At 42.0% G+C, this 19,669-nt stretch overlaps 1 long non-coding RNA gene across 1 annotated transcript; it reads right to left on the bottom strand.

The window, feature by feature from the left end:
• Positions 1–15,236: 15,236 nt before the first annotated feature.
• Positions 15,237–19,002, bottom strand: LOC100274927 (uncharacterized). The gene is made up of 5 exons (NR_131750.1): positions 18,805–19,002; positions 16,189–16,230; positions 15,764–15,846; positions 15,543–15,587; positions 15,237–15,454 (listed from the first exon to the last, which is right to left on the bottom strand). It is a non-coding gene; the product is annotated as an uncharacterized lncRNA (long non-coding RNA).
• Between the last annotated feature and the right edge of the window lie 667 nt (positions 19,003–19,669).

Genomic DNA, 19,669 nt, shown 5'->3' with positions numbered 1-19,669 from the left:
CTTAAAGTTCATCCGGAGTCAACAAGAATCGTCGAAACAATTCAGCGTTCAGATTCTGTTTTGGTGCTGCGACACCATCTGTTGGGCTGTGTATCGCGTCGAAGCCCATTAGGGGCGAGTCCAGGGGTCACGCACGCCCTAATACTCTATTTATTCAGCAGCTACCGCCACATTAGGTTTTGGGTTTTGCTTAGATCAATTCTATCATCGAACATTGTCGCCATCATCAGTTTGTGAGACCCCATCCCGTGATCAATACAATTTTGGTTGCATTTCTTTTCTGTTCTTGCTTGTGTTCTTGATTGCGCTTGCAGGGATAAGCCTTCGTGGCGAGGTCATTCGTGTGTCATGGGTGATAACCAATGGAGCCGTGGTGTAGTGATTGCGAGGAACCGTTCGCTCGGAGCCTTGGATCATCAATGTCGAGATCTCCATTCAATCAAATTATCGCATCTCACTGAAGATCGGGCCTCGTCTTCTATCGAAACCGATCTCTGTATCTGAAGGTGTATTTTAAGTAAACCAATCCACCTTGGCTGGATCCGGCAGCAGTCTCCTTCGGCATTTCCCAATTTTCCACAAGTGGCCATACCCTGTAGGCTATGTGCTCTTGAACCAGGTCTCTTGTGCCAATAAAGGCGCAAACATTGTTGAAAGCCTTCTGGCATGCTTCGGTATCATTTCCAAGTGCAGTAGTCGGCTTTCGAAGGCCGAAGCGAGAACAGATAGGGCGTTGGATAATCCCCTTTATGTCTTCCCTTTTAACCAGATCATTTTTGACATAAAACCATTCCTCCATCTAGGCCCCGGGCCACCTTTTCCGAAATGTCGGAACGGGATAACTTGCTTCGGAGCGAGGAACGAAGCCATAAGAACCAAAGTTGTTGTGATACTGCTCTTCACCAGTGGCCTTCGTCTCGTACAGAAGTTCATGCATATTGCAGAAGCATTTCGCGCTCGGTTCCAGCCCTTGGCTTCTCACAGCCCAAACAAAAATACCCATTCTGATTATAGCTTTGGGAGTGATTTGATGAAGGAAGATTTCAAATGTCTTCAGAACTTCAACTAAAAATTTGCTCAATGGGAACCGAAGACCCGCCTTCATAAAGCTTTTGTAGACAACAACCTTATTTTCTTCAGGTGCAGGGGCCGTTGTGTCCCCTCCAACCCTCACATTAGACATGTCACGAAAGTATCTTCCCTTCACGGCGTCAATCGGACTTTGTTCAATGGTCGACTTTCTGAAGATGGTATGGCTTGGCCACCAGGGCCGGTCTTCGGAATCTTCATCCCCACTTTCCACATCATAGTCATCACTATCGTCAGAATCTTCAGACAAATCTGTCACTATTTCGTTTGTGATCTTCTCTGTGTTTTTTTTTCATAGCTTCGTAAAACCCAGCTAGAGCAGGGTCCACAACCTTCTTCTCCTCAAACATCTTCTTCTCTACAGACATGCAATAAGCACTTGTGTATATCACGAAGCTCGAAAACCAAGAGAGAGCTGATAGCAAGAGGATTAAAATTTTGAGAAAACAACGCAAGCAACAGAAATGGCGTAACAAATGTTGTTGCTGTGGGTTTCTATTTATATGCCTAGTGCATTGTAACTTGGCGGGCCCCATTTGTCATTGACTTTCGCTATTCTAGCGAAGGGAAGGTGTTTTTTCGGACCTTCAACTAAAGGCCTTTGTTCACATCGCAGTCTGAATTTGTTAGATACAAGAACAAATTAATACTACGAGGGGCTACTGTTGGGGGCCTTTGTCTTCCGAAGGTCCTCAAAAACACGACTAACGTCTTCCAGTATAGTATACTATCACATGAGGCTTTGACTTTGAGATAAAGCTGTACATAGCATGAAAGGCGCGACCTGGAAGAAGGATGAACCAGTTCCGAAGCTGTGGACGGAGAAGCTTCGGCTTAGCGTAAAGACGACGATGGAGAATGAAACCGACTTAAAAGGGAAAGGACAACTTAGCCCTCGACAGCTTACTTTCTAGCTAATAGTAAATGTCAGGGACATAAGTGTAATTTTACCCAGGCTGTGTCCTGTACCTATAAACAGATGAACAGTAACACCATATTGTTCACGCTGACTTGTAATCACTTGCACGTCACTCTTGGATTTTTACCTTCTGTCAAGCCGAAGGTACAAATGTAATTTAATGTCATTAATGTTTGTTCATGATTATATAATGAAGAAATAAAGAATCTAATGATTCAATATGATTATTCATGTTCTTTCTATGTTTCATATGTTTCTGGTTTTATTCTTACATATTAAGATGATGAAGGTATATCCTTCATAACCTTCGTCTGAAGATCATTATATCCTAAGGGAGATAATGTTTTGAAGGACAAAGGTATTTGACCATTAACATTTGTGTTGCCTTGTTCTTAACTCATAGCATTTGAGAACAAGTTACCAACAACTACTGTTGGGGGGTCTTCCTCTTTCGAAGGTCCTCAAAAAACTTAACTAACATATTTTCCAGTATGATATACTGTCCCAGGAAGATTTGGTTTCGAGGTGAGGGTGTGCACGGTATGAAAGACACAGTCTGGAGGAAGGATGAACTAGCTCCGAAGCTGTGGCTGGAGAAGCTTTGGCTTAGTACAAGGACGATGGTGAAAGATGGAACCGACTTAAAGGAGAAAAGTCCACTTAGTCCTCGATAGCTTGCCTTATGATTAATAGTAAATGTCAGGGACATGAATGTAATTTCGCCTGGGCTGCGTCCCGTGCCTATAAATAGATGAACAGTAACACCGTACTCTTCACACTGACTTGTAATCACTCTCGCTTTTCTACCTTCTATCAAGCCGAAGGTACCAATATAATATAAATATCATTGATGTTTATTCATGTTTATATAAAACAAGAATATGAATAATCTGATGAAGGAAATGATTATTCATATCCCCTTTGTGTTTTATATGTCTTTGTTTACATTCTTGCTTACTAAATTGATGAAGGTTTGTCATTCATGACCTTCGTCTGAAGATCATTATATCCTAAGGGAGACAATGCTTCGAAGGACGAAGGTCTCTGTTGGGGGCCTTCGGCTTCCGAAGGTCCTCAAAAACATAATTTGACAATGTTTTCCAAGTATGCGAGCAGGTATCTTCGGAATCAGGTTGCGGATATACAAAAGCATGGTCAAGACGAAGCTTGACTGAAATGGAAGACGATCGTGACGAAGGATGAAATGATCACGAAGCTATGTACATAAAACCTTTGGCATGACAGCAGAAAAGGGGAACCGACATAAAGATGAAAAGCCAAATTAGACCTCGGAGAATTACTATAGAATTAGTGATAAAAGCAAAGGGCATTAATGTAATTTTACATGGGCTGCGTCCCGTGCCTATAAATAGATGAACAGTACTCCCATACTGTTCACGCTGACTTGGCATTGGCATCTCGCTTGTACCCTTATTTTCCTTCAAGCCGAAGGTACATTTGTAATTTGTTATTATTTATATAAGTAAAATAAATAGAAATAATTTAATAATAATGTTCAAAGTAATCATGTTATTTTCCGTATTTTATGCATAAATCTTTTCTTATCTTCTATCATGATTATGAAGGTGTGACCTTCACAACCTTCGTCCGAAATCCATTATATCCAAGGGGAAATAATGCTTCGAAGGACGAAGGGCTTTGATATTTAACATTTTATGTTGCCTTGTTCTTAATTCATAGCATTTGAGAACAAGTCTCCAACATTGGCGCCCACCTCCGGTGAACTCACTTCCATTTCTTGAGCTTTGAACACCTTCGGCAAGCATCACCTTCGTCATGCCACCGAAAAAAGCTTCAGCGACACGGGCTGCCACTCTGCAGCCATTGGATCCCAATCAGGACGTCCTTTCTCTTAGGGAGGCCCGAAGCCAGAAGAGGAAGGCCACTAGTCCAACGCCTCCGGAGGACGACTTGGATCAGGAGATCCAAATCCTAGAGATCCTTCAGCAACAGGTGCAATGAAAGAAGGAGAAGATGGCTCGTTTAGCTGACCTTCAGAGACAGATAGATGAAGCTTCGGAAGAGGTTCGTCATCTTGTTCAAGATGAACAGAACCGAAGGCCTCCGCGTAGAGAGCTTCATCAGGAAGGCTTCTACAATGAGGACGACTGGTATGAAGATTTCCATCATGGAAATTTTGCTTTTGATGATGCTTCTCCTCTATCAACAGAATTGCAGGCTACACCATGGCCCCAGTCTTACAAGCCACCCCAGCTCCCCATGTACGACGGTCATACAGACCCGAAGCAATTCTTGATGAGCTATGAAGCAACCATATCTTCGTATGGTGGCAATACTGCAGTCATGGCAAAGTCTTTTGTCATGGCCGTCAAGAGTGTCGCTCAAACCTGGTACTCCTCTCTTCGGCCAGGGACAATCACCTCTTGGCAAAAGCTGAAGGATATGTTGATAACCAGCTTCCAAGGGTTTCAGACGAAGCCAGTTACTGCACAAGCTTTATTCCAGTGTACCCAGGACCACGAAGAATACCTCCAGGCGTATGTCCGAAGGTTTCTGCGTCTGAGGGCACAGGCCCCAACAGTGCCCAATGAAATTGTCATTGAGGCCATGATTAAGGGACTTCGACCGGGACCTTCAGCGCAATACTTTGCCAGGAAGCCACCACAAACTTTGGAGAAGCTACTCCAGAAGATGGACGAGTATATCCGAGCTGACAATGACTTCCACCAAAGAAGGGAGGAGGCATTCAGGTTCTCTGAAATGACCAGGGGCTTCGGAGGAAGATTTCATCCGAGGCACGTCAGGTCAATTCATAACTCCACCCAAAGTGATGATAGAGGGAGCCAACAGCAAAGGCCACAATACTCTTCGCAAGCTTCGGGGCAACAATAAAGCTATGTTCGGCCGCCAGCGCCAAGGGGCAGAGGCGCTAGGGGCTTCGGGGGAAGATTTAGGGATCAGCCAAGAAGAATTTACTGTCTATTCTGTGGTGAAGACAAGGGCCATACCACCAGGATGTGCCACGTCACCATCCAGAAGTAAAAGGAGATAGCAGAAGCTGCAGCACAACAGAGTCAGCCGAAGCAGGTCATGCACACTGCTTCGTACCATTCGCCTTACATTCCAGAATATGTAGGCAATCACTCTGCAGCTTCTGTTGCTTCGGCAAGTCAACCCCAAGCATCTTGGCAACAGCCTCCACCGCCACCACCAACGCAGCGAGGACAGCAGCCAGAAGGGAGTCAGCACACTCACCTTCAGAGGGACTTCAGAGAGGAGTCCGAAGCTCGCACAGTCAATAGCACTGTGCCAGAGTCGAAGCACATTTATTGACAAATATCCTACCTCGACAGCAGTTTTTTCGCATTTTTACATTCAGTATTACTTTTTTGATAATAAGGAACAATTATGGGAAGTCTAAGTGTTTTTTATCGTTTTTCAATTTCTTGTAATAGTTTCGTCTTTTGCCATAATGAAAATATATCTTCTCCATAGGCTTGAGTTGCCGAAGCATACGAATTTATGGTGGCACGAAGGACCTTTGAATTATCAAAAATTTGTTCTGAGGGACACAGTGCAATTTATTCAAAGCAGTAAAAAGTCGTTCCTAAGGGAGCGCAGTGTAAGTTTTCTGAGCCTACAGCGAAAAATAAGCGCTGATTCCGCCGAAAGTAAAAGGCGAAGAAGCTCCTAAGGGAGGCTTACAGCGAAAAATAAGCGCTGATTCCGCTGAAAGTAAAAGGCGAAGAAGCTCCTAAGGGAGGCTTACAGCGAAAAATAAACGCTGATTCCGCTGAAAGTAAAAGGTGAAGAAGCTCCTAAGGGAGGCTTACAGCGAAAAATAAACGTTGATTCCGCTGAAAGTAAAAGGCGAAGAAGCTCCTAAGGGAGGCTTACAGCGAAAAGTCAGCGCTGATATAAAAAGATTGTGTGCTCTATTGCAGGGATGTGTGTATCTTTGGCACAAATATCATTTTGCATAACATAACATCATCACATCATTTTGCATAACATAAGCATCATACAGCATATTGCATGTGGAACAAGAAGGGGATACAGTATTGATCTTCGGAGAATGTTTTGAAAAAGAGAAAATCGTGCTAAGGCACAAGATAAATTGAGAAGTGTAGCTTCATTAGAGAGACAACATAAAACTTTTTTATAGCTTCGGAGAATATTTTCACGAAGCTTGGATATTCCTCATCAGAGAAGTATGGAAATTCTTGTGATATATAAAAGATTTTCTTCACGAAGCATGAAAAGAAGGGAAGGTGTTTTTTCGCCGAAGGCTCAAAAAACGGTATGTATGCAAAATTTCATGCATCGTAAAGAATTAAACTATAAATAGATTATATATTACATTCAAAGTTACAATGTATTACACATGTTACATTCCAAATATTTTTACAATAGCATCTAATCTTCCCTAAGAACTACTTTTGCAGCTTCGTTCAGTAGCTGATCGACAACCTTGTCCATGATGGCTTCGGCCATTTTTCTAATCTCGTCGTCCCCCTTCGGGTGGGGGCCCGGAGATGCCTCAGCAGGTTCTGAGGGAGGAGAAGATACGGCTATATTACTATTACAAACCGTGAACAAAGTCTGAAATCAAAAATTACACCAGAATAAAAACCACTAGTTAATACCTATTTGCCCTTCGGGCTCTGCGCTTTTCTCAGCAGCCTCTGCTATCTTCCTAGCATCATGGATGCCTTTTTCGCTTCTTTGAATGATTTCTTGAGCCATTTCTCGGCCGCCATTGTCCCAAATGTCGGTGAAAAATTTTCCACCAACCAGGCTTGCTTCGGCCGAGGGGTCCTTTATATCTTCGGAAGACAAGGCGGTTTCAGATTGCGCTAAAGATTTCACATGATTACAGCCTTTTCTTTCCAAAACATTAGCAATCCCCCTGGCGCCTAAAAAAGCACATATGTCTCCGCAGCTATTCAAGATTTCCTCGAAGGCCTCAGCTTCGTGACTGATCCACTCAATCGGGCCTTCTGGATTCCCCCTTGTGAAATTTTCTTCGCTAGAGAATGCGCCAACGCTGGCGAAGCTGGATTTTATCTTCTTAACACACTCTATGGATTTATCATAGTACCTTTTCTTGGAAGCACGAAGCTCTTCAACATTTATTTCCAAATGATTTGCCCATTGATCACTAAGTTCTCGTTTTGTTTCTTCTAGTATGTGTTCTTCTTTAGCTCTGGCCAGTTGTTTATGAAGATCCTGAATTTCGCGCTTTTGGGCTTCAGCTTGAGCCTTAGAGGTAGCTTCGTCTTCCTTTATTTTATCCACTAGTGTAAGCAGAATTTTATCTTTTTCCAAAGCTTCGTTCCTCAGCTTGATAACCTCTGCTCGTAGGTTGTTGAAAGCAATATTATAGCTCTCGTCTTCGGCATTCTTTTGCGCTCTCAAAGCGTTGCTCAGTATTAAACCCTATATGAAAAAAGAATTAGTCTAAGAATAAAAGAATGATTCAAAAATTTCCAAATATACAATTCTCACACCTTCAGACTATTATATGCAAGGCTATCCGCAAGATCGTCCTTCGTCATAGCGCAGAGTCCAGCTTCAAGCTTCGGAAACCCCATACTTCTAGCCATCTCCCGGCAGACATATAATTCTTTGTTGTCAGGGAGGCAGTATAGGAAGTCATCTTCGTCTGTCCCATTGAACACTATTGCCCCCTTCGGATATTTCAGTTCTCTGGCATAGTGATTAGCTTCAAAAATCTCTTCTTCAGATAATTTCTTCCCCGAAGCATGTCGCACAATATAATCGCATATTTTGGAAGGTGCTTCGGGGGCAGCAATGTCAATTTCTTCAACCAAAATTGGCTCTGACATTTTTATTTTTTCGGCTTCCAAAGCTGCCTTTGTAATTTTTGTTTCTTCGGTTTTCAAAGGTTTTACCTTGGTGGGCTCTGAAGGCCCAGCTTCAGTTTCAAATTGTTGCGTCGAAGCTTCAGCAACAAAGGCTTCAGTAGACACTTCAGAAGTTTCAACAGTTTTCTTTGGAGTTATGCTTGAAGATTTAATTGTCTCCAAAACATCTAACACATTAACCATCCTTCTTCTTTTCGGGGTCACCGTTGGACCCTTCTGGCTTTTTCCTGTCTCAATTTTTGCTGAAGGACTTAAAACTTCTAATGTTTTTGCTTCTTCAGTCCTTGGTTCTTCTATCTTTTCTGTTGCTGGCACTTCGGCCAACTCTTCGATTTCTGGCAGCAGTGTTGATTCTTTAGCTTCGGTGGCCGAAGAGGTCTCACCGGCGAACTCAGGCACTGTGGCCAGTTCAATATAACGTGGCCGGTGTGTGAGAACCTTTACCTTTTTCCTCTTCGGCGCCGGCTCACTAGGAGCGGCTGAAGTAGTTTCCTTCGCAGAGGAAGTATTCTTTCATTTTTGACCCTGCACTGGATAATGGTAGTCGGGGTAGACAAACCCAATTGCATCAAATACTCGGTTGAGCCTTTTCTTTTTTCGGCCTCCGAAGGCCGCTGATAATGCAGTATCTTCGGCCTTTGAGTATACCCCAAGCAGTTCATCACTTACAGTCTCAATGCTTTTTAGCCAGTCATCATCTGGCTCAACGAATTTGTCTCCGTACTTGAATGTGTATTTTAGCCTAACTAGTCCACCTTCGTCAGGTTCTTTAACGGTTTCCTTCGGCATTTCCCAGTTATCTGCAAGTGGCCATACTCTGAAGGCAATATGTTCTTGCATTAAATCCCTTGTCCCAATAAAAGAGCACACTGCGCCGAAAGCTCTTTGGCATTCTTCGGCTGTTTCATCCATCACCACCTTCGGCCTCCGAAGGCCGAAGCGTTGCCAAACAGGGCGCATAATGATACCTTTAATATCTTCCCGGATTTTTAAATCATTCTTCACATAAAACCATTATGTCATCCAGTTGCCGGGCCATCTTTTCCGAAAGGTTGGCACGGGGCAACTTGACCCAGATCGGGCGCCGAAGCTGTAGCAGCCAAAATTGTTGTGATACTGCTCTTTGCCCCAAGGTTTCGTCTCGTACAACAACTCATGTATGTTGCAAAAACTTTTAGCATTTGGTTCCAAACCTTGGCTCCTCATGGCCCAGACGAAGATGCCCATCCTTATGATTGATTCGGGAGTGAGTTGGTGAAGGTAGACTTCAAAAACCTTCAGTACTTCCACAAAAAAACTGCTTAAGGGAAATCGTAGTCCAGCTTTCAAGAAGCTTCGGAATACCACGACTTCATTTTCTTCGGGAGTAGGCACAATTTTCTCCCCAATATCCGCCCTCACAATAGACATGTCTCGAAAATACCTTCCTTTCATGGTATCAAGATGACTCTGCTTAATGCTCGATTTGCCGAAGACTGTGTGACTCGGTCGCCACGGTCGATCTTCGGAATCTTCGCCCCCACTTTCTACATCATAACTGTCACTGTCACCAGTATCTTCAGACAAAACCTCCAAAATTTCTTTAGTAATCTTCTCTGTATTAGTCTTCGACATTGATTGAAGAAAGCCCAGATGCATCTCCTCAGAAAGACTTAGCTTCGAATCACTAACAGCTTTTTTATCCTCAGACATCCTTGCAAACGCTGAGAAAGTGTTCTCGAAACCGAAGCTTAAAAATCCAAAAGGCCAAGCAAGTGTTGTTGCGCGCAGGATAATAGTTGGGTGAGTAAAAGCAGTTGGCAAGAGAGCGTGCCAAATAAACTCGGGATGAGCTCTTATTTATACACCCAGTGTGTTGAAAACTGGAGGGTCCCGCTTGTCAAAGACTGTTGCTATTCTAGCAAAGAGAAGGTGTTTTTTCGGACCTTCGGCTTAAGGCCTTCGTCCATATCGCAATATGAATTTATCATTATAGCAAATTAATATTGCGAGGGGCTACTGTTTGGGGCCTTCGGCTTCCGAAGGTCCTCAAAAACATAATTTGACAATGTTTTCCAAGTATGTGAGCAGGTATCTTCGAAATCAGGTTGCGGATATACAAAAGCATGGTCAAGACGAAGCTTGACTGAAATGGAAGACGATCGTGACGAAGGATGAAACGATCACGAAGCTATGTACAGAAAACCTTCGGCATGACAGCAGAAAAGGGGAACCGACTTAAAGATGAAAAGCCAAATTAGACCTCGGAGAATTACTATAGAATTAGTGATAAAAGCAAAGGGCATTAATGTAATTTTACATGGGTTGCGTCCGTGTCTATAAATAGATGAACAGTACTCCCATACTGTTCACGCTGACTTCGCATTGGCATCTCGCTTGTACCCTTATTTTCCTTCAAGCCGAAGGTACATTTGTAATTTGTTATTATTTATATAAGTAAAATAAATAGAAATAAATTAATAATAATGTTCAAAGTAATCATGTTATTTTCCGTATTTTATGCATAAATCTTTTCTTATCTTCTATCATGATTATGAAGGTGTGACCTTCATAACCTTCGTCCGAAATCCATTATATCCAAGGGGAAATAATGCTTCGAAGGACGAAGGGCTTTGATATTTAACATTTTATGTTGCCTTGTTCTTAATTCATAGCATTTGAGAACAAGTCTCCAACAGTCTCTAATTGCTGACAATTGTGTTGCTTTGTTCTTTGTGTTACTTTGTTCTTGGTATTTAGCATCCGAGAACAAGGACCAACAATAACTTTGATGTAACACGGTCGGTAGTCTATCACATAGAAATTGAAGTAAAATGCTCCTAAACATGCTCTGTGAGAACAAGCTGACAGTAATCACGATGGTACAGTGAACTGAACTAGATCGCGGGTTCAGTGTATCTATCGCCGCCGGTGATCTCCGCGCCGCGATCCTCGTCGGTGTTGCGATTCATGCACTCTAGTATGCGGATAATGACTGACGGTGAAAAGATCTCGTGCAAGGATGAACTTAGGGCACTGTATTGCCCTGTCGTCGTACCCACTTGCACCGACAACTTGGCTGCGCGACTGCCGCCATCGTGCCGCCATTTATCTCGGTTACGACACGCCATAAGTCGCTTCACCACGTCGTCGCAGGCCGTGAATACTAGGCAGTAATCGTCGTAGACCGTTAACCAGTGCATGCAACATTAGCACTCCGGTGACTCATTTCCTTATCACCGTGAGTGCTTCTCCATTAAAATTCGTCCTACTCGCGGTCGTCCTCTATAAATTGATGCCTCGGCCTGTTCCGTTAGTTTGTTACGAACACAGAGCACTGCTCCTCAACTCCGATTAGCCACCATAGCCTGAGAATTTCGTTTTCCCCCAAATCGGTTGTGTGCGCCGCCGTGAGACGCCGCACCGTGGACAGCCACCTACAAGTCTGCCATCGCCCTTCTTGTCCATGTTTCTGCACCCTCGTACGCTTATGATGCTCATCGGCTCCGCTGATTGAGATATACCGCGCTAGATCCTCAGGTACGCGTCGAGAAAGCCATAAATTCACGGGTGCATGTGGACCGAGCTCTAGGATAGTGTTCGGACTAAATTGATGATCCCGTGTGGAGCGCCAAGGGTAGAATTAGGTGTAGACCGAACTCCAGCAAGGATCTTTGGGTATCGCGGCCGGTACAAGTTCGCCGGAGCAACCCACGCCGTCGTCCATGGTCGAGGACCTGGTCCTACGAAGAAGAAAGAAGAGAGGGACTTAGGTGCACATGTCAGAGACACAGGTGAATAGGGTATAAGATTCTTTACTGGTTTTTCGAATAATCGAGGACCTCCGCGCAAAGTCACCAACGCGGGCGCGTTTCCTCCGTTCGCAGGCCAGATTGAGCCCAGTACTATTCATAGTTTTCCTTTTTCTTTTTTCTGCCAGACTTGGAAAATTGTAGAAAATACTAGAAAATGGTAAAATTATGGGACCAATTTTGCTAGACTCCTAAAATCATCTAGCAGTTAATAAAAATAACTCCAAAATTTTTAGTCCAAACCTACAATTATTTAGCATTTAAAGATGCTTAAACCTAGTGTTGGGGACTTGTTCTCAAATGCTATGAGTTAAGAACAAGGCAACACAAAAAGGTTAATGGTTAAAGTCCTTCGAAGCATTATTTCCCTTAGGATATAATGATCTACAGATGAAGGTTATGAAGGACGTACCTTCATCATTGCAGTGTATATTAATGGAAGTAGAAGCATATAAAACATGAGAAATAACATGGATAATCATATAACATCATTAATATATCTTTATTATATTATCATGGATGAACATGAATTATATTGAATTACATTTGTACCTTCGTCTTGACAGAAGGCAGAAATCCAAGCGTGACGCGCAAGTGAATACAAGCCAGCGTGAACAGTACAGGGGTACTGTTCACCTATTTATAGGCATGGGACGCAGCCCGGTCAAAATTACATTTATGTCCTTGATGACTAGTTACAATCATGACACAAATTATCATGGACTGATCGGTCTTTTCCTCTTTAAGTCGGTGCAGTCCTTCGTCTCAAGACATGTCTTTGTGTCGAAGCTCCCTGGATCGTAGCTTCGGTGTGTACCTTCGTGCTGTGTTTACTTATATGCCGATCTTTCGAAGGTGTTTCTTCTTAGAGGACCTTCGGCGATGAAGCAGGCCCCCAACAGTAGCCCCTTCGTGGTGCTATATCGTTTTTCGTAACAAGCTTGATCCGTGAAAAATCTCCAAGGTTTCGGAATGCCGAAGGTCCGAAAAACACCTTCCCTGAGCTCGTTGTCGAGAAACAATTAAAATATTTCGAGCGTGAGGTGGCCCACCACACAGTGGGTATGAACGATCCGGTGATTTACTTCCCAGGCGCAGAGTGGTCCACCATTCAGCGGGTGCGGGCGACCGTTCAACGGGTGCGGGCGACTTGGCGATTCACCTTCCCACCCACAGCACTATATAAACAGACGGGTAGGTGTGTAGTTACCACAACATTCATTGTCATTGCACTGTTGTGCTGTTGAAAAATTTAACCATAGTCGAAGCTTTTTCACTGCATTCTCGAGCGAACCATCATTTTGAATTAGCTTCGTCAAAAGAGAGAGCTTTGTCAAAACTGTAAAAAACATCAGCTTTGTAAAAACCGCAAAAGATTCATCAGATGGCCAAAGTACGCTCGACTGCGAGGGTGACTCGCGAAGGAGAGGAGACTGAGGCCACCGAGACAGCTCCGATTTCCGAAGTCATGAGACAATCGGGCTTAGTTGTAACTGAGAGAGTCATTGACGAAGGTGCACCTACTGCCGAAGCTGAACAAGCTGATATTGAGGAAGAAAATGCTGATGAAGAAGAGGAGGATTATAGCATTTTGATCCCATCAAAACCCAGCCACCTTGATTTTGAGAAATCTACTGTGTCTGAAGCCGACGTGCCCATGATGGTGAAGCTAGGCTACTTCGGAGAAGCTGAGAAGAAGCTTATTCGTTTTGCCGGAGAAGAAACCACTCCAACGCCGAAGGATGATGAAGTAGTGGTTTTCAAAAGCTTTTCCAGAGCAAGATTACGGTTTCCTCTGAACGAGATGATAGGAGAAGTTTTGGATAATTTTGAAATTTATCTTCATCAGCTTACCCCTAATGCAATCGTTAGGCTCGGCATCTTCATCTGGGCCCTTCGAAGCCAAGGGATGGACCCAAATGCTGAAGCTTTCTACCGAGTGCATGAGCTGCATTACCAAACGAAGGCCAGAGAAGACGTGCTACATGAAAATTTTAGTTGTTATAACTTCGCGTATCGCAAGGATACAAAAGCTTCGGTCCTGAGCTATCGCACCAAGTGGCCAACTGGCTGGAAAAGCGAGTGGTTTTATATTAAGGCCGATGAGAAAAAAAGAAGGAAACTAATGACGATGGTGATGAGCCCGCTGGCTTTAAGCTTTAGGATGACCAGACCCTTGTGCAACATGAAGCCAGGGTCAGCGTGTCAGCTGGCCATAGCAGAATTCAGAGTGGTGGCTGAACAAATCAGCACTAGGGATCTAGTGCAAGAATACCTGGCCAACTGGATATCTCCAACGTTAAGTGACTGAAGCATGGCGAAGCTAAAGGGAACAAAAAAGAAGAATGAACTTGTTCGATTGCCCTATCGCTTTAAGTTTGAGAAACAGTTCAAAGAGCCTTGCCAAGAATGGCTAGAGATGATTGAGACTATGTCCAATGAACTTTTGGGCAATTATACCAAAAAAGAAGATCAATTAATGACTGCAGCCTTCGGCACCTGACCAAAACAAAGGTTGAATCGAGTAATGGACGCTTTAAATTTTGAATACCCTGATTATGAGCGACTCAGCAAGGGTGCCGAAGGGACAAAGAGAAAAAGGGTTGTCAGTGTTCTGAGCAGGCAGGCTGCTAGCATGGTGAAAGAGGACGAAAAAACTCTGAAGAAGAGAAAATCCAGTCCCGAGCCGAAGGCGGCGACTTCGAAGAAGAGAAAAGCTGCAACTCCGGAGCCGAAGGTGGCTAAGATGGAAGAGGAGACTCCTTCAACGCCTTCTGCTGCCAAAGTAGAGGAAATTTTAAAGGTAATGACTGAATCCTTACCTATCAAGCTGCTAAGTCCTTTGGGACCACATCTAACGAAGCTTTACAGAAGAAGGACGAACCTTCGGCAACGAAAAAGGCGGTTGAGCCTAAAAAGCAAAGAATTATTACTATTATGCTAGCCATTGAGGAAATGCCACTGCTTGCCTCAGCATCAAAGATGACACCAGCTGCCGAAGCAGTTACTTCTGCCGAAGCTATGGCCGCCGAAGCTACCAATCTAGAGAGCACGTTATCCGCTATTGATAAAGTGCTCTTGGATATAGCCGCAGAGGAGACTGCTGCAGCTACAGAAGAAGTCCTGGCGGTAGTGCCTGAGACACTACAAAAATACCCCCCCCCAATTGCAACGCATTTATGCATTGCTAGAAGTTGAAATAACTGTTGCTAAGGCTTATACCAACGCATAATTATGTGTTGCCTATGCTGCCGTTGCTAGGGTATATACTACAACACTTATATATGTGTTGGTAATCCATGGCTATAAGCGTTGCTACGCCGCAACAAATATTCATTCCCTACTGCAACGCTTACATGTGTTTATACAGGCAAAGACGGGTTAGCCCATATTGGATTTTTGGCAACTCATTTATGTGTTGTAATGTTGTTGAACCATATAATAATAGCAACATTTAGAATGGATTTGTGGGAACACATATACATGTTTCAAGAAATAAACCATTTATTCAACAAAAATGAATATACATCAGCATTTGCCATTAATAAAAATGAGAAACTCCACACGGTTGCAATGGACAAACCATTTCTCATTGAAATAAAATAGCCAATATATAGAGTAGCGAAACTTAAAATAATCACCACTTGATACGTGTACAAATATTTTTGGAGACACAAAGACATAAACATATGACTCGTCCTAAACAATACTGAACTTCATCTTAGGTAAATTAGGAAAGCTTTTTTGGTAGCATAGTCTTCCAATTCTGTAGAAATCTTGCAGCTCTGAAAGTCAAGAGAAAATAGAATCAAGTGTGGATTCATCGTGCAGCTCTGAAACTGAAATCTAGCGGCTCTGGAAAATAAATCTGGCCTGAAATTAGGTGGCAGCTCTGAAACTTCATCCTAGGTACTGAAACTGATGAACAACAAGAAAGCATTTCAGAAAAATAATTGTGGTGGATTAATCGTGTTGATGCACAAATAAGTGAGAACCGTGTGTGGTAGTATCATATATACAAACATGGGTAAACTTCTTTGGGGTCTAAGGGTTCAAAATAACATACCCCAAAGAGGGGATTACAATGAACTTACATCATCATCCTAGACTTAATTGAATCAAATTGCCCTTGATGTTGAAATGAGCATATGATCTATAGACTATAGTCCTCTTCAATCTGCATGAATGATCACAATACTTAAATTGATAGTAGTAGCTTGGAGTAGTAATGACTAGTTAATCAAGAGGGTAGTTCATACTTCATACACAACTCGAAGGCCATGCTATAAGATTGTCACAAAATAGTAGTATTTTATTCAGAACATCAGTGACTGTCATAAAATTAAGAAAACATGCCTGAATCATACATGTAATTTAGACCTTTTTGATGTTTTATCAGGAAAAAAACTTGCACCTAGTCTGATGAACTGTACAATGCCAATAGAGTGTAACCATGAGACAGCACAGAAAAAACAACTCAATGCATGGCAAAGAGATTCATTTACAAACCAGATCACACCTGGCCTAAATCCTAATAAGCCATTACAAATCAGATCCACACCTGAAATCGGTTAAAGCCACAACATTGTTAGATGGGTTCAAGCATTAATCTTCTAGAATCTAGAACACATACCCATAAAGAACAAGCAGGGATAACTTATCCATCGTTGCAATTGTAGTAACATGGCCAAAACTATATCCATTTTAAATGATTTTGCAGTAGGAATAAATGGTAGTAGTCCATACTCCACACTCCATTTATCATCAGACTTTAAACCGACAGAAAGTAACTGTAATATCACTTTAGCAATCCCATTCAAAACATACAAATTTGTATTCGAAACAAAAACAGGTGAAGGGTGAAAAGGATGAAGATTCCCCAGACAGGATCCTAATAAAGCAACAAGTGATCATATGATAACTGACCAAAAGAACCCTAATTAACCAAAAGAAGACCCTTATGCATAAACTGTTTGCTGGATAAACTAGCAGGAGACTACAAAGACAAGGCAATGTATTCCAGCAGTTGGCTTTGGGTTTTCATAGCTGACAGTTTCATTTCCTGTGATAAATTTTATTTAACCATGTCATAGTGAGGTAATATGGACATTATTCTCATCTATGTAAATACTGTGAGATGAACATTCGTTGTTGTAAATTCATATTATCATTTTTTCAAGAAAATGCATTCAGTATGACATCAGAACTGTAATAGTGCAATTCCATATGTATAAAAAATGAAGCTTGTTCATACTTGCTCGATAAGAAGAACACACATCAGAAAATACGACCAAAATAAGGCCAGCCATGCAAACTCAAATGCCAATGAACTTTCTCAGCCCATACTTTGTCTTTAGTAAGATCCAAGTGAGCACAATGACACATGGACGTGTAATGATAAGCCTTCACAATTGTGTTAATAAAAACAAGAAAATTTAGTATATAGAAAAAGAAAAGAAAAGTACAATTATGATATACAATTCCCAAATTGAGTGTAGTGAAACTATGAAGACTATAGTTCAGTTCTAGTGACAGGAAAGTGCTTCATTGGTAGAGAATGAGGCTCAAAGAAATGCTCGCAAGACTTGACGATTGTATTTGAGAACCAGACCTGCAGACCGAGACATTGTTCCAAGACAAAGAATTCAAATGTTTTCTCTAGAGGACATTGTGTTGTATATGGGATGCTTGGTTAAGGAAAATTTTCTAGGTGAGCTGACATAGTTAAAAATGGCCAACACTACATTTTAATGACCCTGGTTAGCTGGTAGCACAGAACAAAAATCAATCAGTGCAGATAAATTATACTTCAAGATTACTTAGTAAAGGCTGAATAGCATACTAAATAAATTATACTTCAAGGTTACTTAGTAATTAATGGTTGAATAGCAAATGTCACCTGGTCAAGAAAACCATCATTTGGGCATATCGACTAAGGAATGTCCTTCAAAGCTTCTAGAGATGTATGTTCTAATCTCATGAGATCAAATAAAATACTAAATAAATTCATGGCCAACAGCCGAAAACATTTGCCACTGCACTCACACAAAAATAGAGTGTCTTAAAGAAGGATAAATATGTATATCATATCCATTAAATTATATATTTTCAATAATCATAACTAATCAGTATTGCCACAGCACTTACAAATATACAAAATCAGTATTGACATAACATAGAGCAGATAAAACTAGATTTGCCTCCAAAAGGGCTTCATTTGGAAGATGGACAGCATGAAAGTCAGAAAATGCCAGAGTTTGCTAAACCTTCAAAACTGATGCTCACGTCGTTGTAATTCATGGTGTGGTCAGTAATTGTAAACTTAAAAGCTTTCACTCAGCTCAAACTACTAAGAGTTCCTCTGGCAAAACCACCAGATACACCTAAAACTACAACCTATAAGTAAATCAACATCTCTTCTTGCTTGCTTTTGGCCGGCTCTTGGACGAGCTTGCAAAAAGATAGATAAACAAACCAACAAACAAGATGACGGACACAAGTGACAAGTATTTCACCACAAGGCTCTACACATGGATAACATTTGTTTATTAGTGTACAACTCAAATGAATGATGTAATATACCTTACCAGATTATTTAGATGTACTAGGATAATTGGAGTATATCATGACAGATAAGTAAATGCATGAACAGCTAGTGTTGTGTACTAAGGTGGATTACATAATACCATAGCTATCACCAAGTCAGGCTTACAAAGTTGTCTGTGCATACCAACTAATTATGTATTGGTGCCATTCACGGCCAAAAGATAATAATGTAACCAAAAAATAACACATTGCTTCTAATGGGCTAATGAAAATGGAGTTAAGATCAACACATACCCTAAGCCTGCTGTTGTTGAACCTCTGCAGTCTGAACTAAACAAACGAATACAACAAGCATCTAACAACTATAAAAACTCAGTTTATGTACCATCAAGAAAACAGATCATAATGTCCTACAAAACCAGAAATCAACGGGACTTCGATTATACTTAATGATTTCCTGAATTCACAGTCAAATGTAGCATGGATTCAACAGAAAGCAAGTGAAACAAAAGCAGTACAGTGGGTGGGGTTATGGAGGCGAGGGGGTGGAAGGACAGCGGGAAGATTTGGGGGAAAGGCCAAGGTTTACCAGATCGATTCAAAGAACGAGGATGGAGTGGAGTGATTCCTTTGCGGCTTGGGGGAGACGACTCTGCAGTGCACGAAGATCTATTGCGTCGTCGCTTCTCCAGGACGGGGAAACAAACCTCGTCGACACCGGTGGAGTAGATCCGTGACCTCCACTCACCGAGGTCCATAGATCGATGATGGTCACCGCCGAGGCTTGCAGGGGAAGTACAGGAGTCTTTGGAACAACTCCGTACGTGTGGGGGAGCACTCGACATCGTTGGCAGAGGAGCGATAGTGTCTCCCTTGTCCTAGGGTGAGAGAGAAGACAACACCATCGACGGGGAGGAGGAAGGGGGATGCGTTGTGCGGGAAGGGGGCGAATTGTAGCCCTACAAATGCTACAGTAATAGGAGAGGGGAAGAGCTAGAGCAACCGTTGAAGAGAGTCTAATAAAAATATTAGATCATAATCATATTTTATTATTTAGGCCCCGTTTAATTAGAGTCCCTAATTTTTAGTCTCATTTAGTCTTCATTTTGCCAAACGGAAGGATTAAAGTAGGGACTAGTTGGTTTTAGTCTCTAATCCCTCATATGGGTGCTAAAAGGGACTAAAGAGCAACATTTACTCCAATTGCCCTTTTGATAAAACTGGTGTGAAACAAGAAAAAGAGTATTTTGGTCTTTATGTGTTGCATTTAATGTATTTAGAATCTGTTTAGTCCCTATAACCAAACAAGGTAGAGACTAATAAAACCAAACAGGGCCTTAGTTATAGGGGTAATCGTAACAAACTAATAAAATATATTAGAACTAATCTGTGTTCTAATATTAAATGTTACTAACAACACATTACTTGTTGCCACATCCTAATTAATCAATAAA

The sequence above is a fragment of the Zea mays genome, chromosome 1 (genome assembly GCF_902167145.1).
Source record: "Zea mays cultivar B73 chromosome 1, Zm-B73-REFERENCE-NAM-5.0, whole genome shotgun sequence".
Taxonomy (NCBI): domain Eukaryota; kingdom Viridiplantae; phylum Streptophyta; class Magnoliopsida; order Poales; family Poaceae; genus Zea; species Zea mays.
The sequence above is the reverse complement of the archived record's forward strand: the minus strand, read 5'-3'. Positions and strand labels throughout refer to the sequence as shown.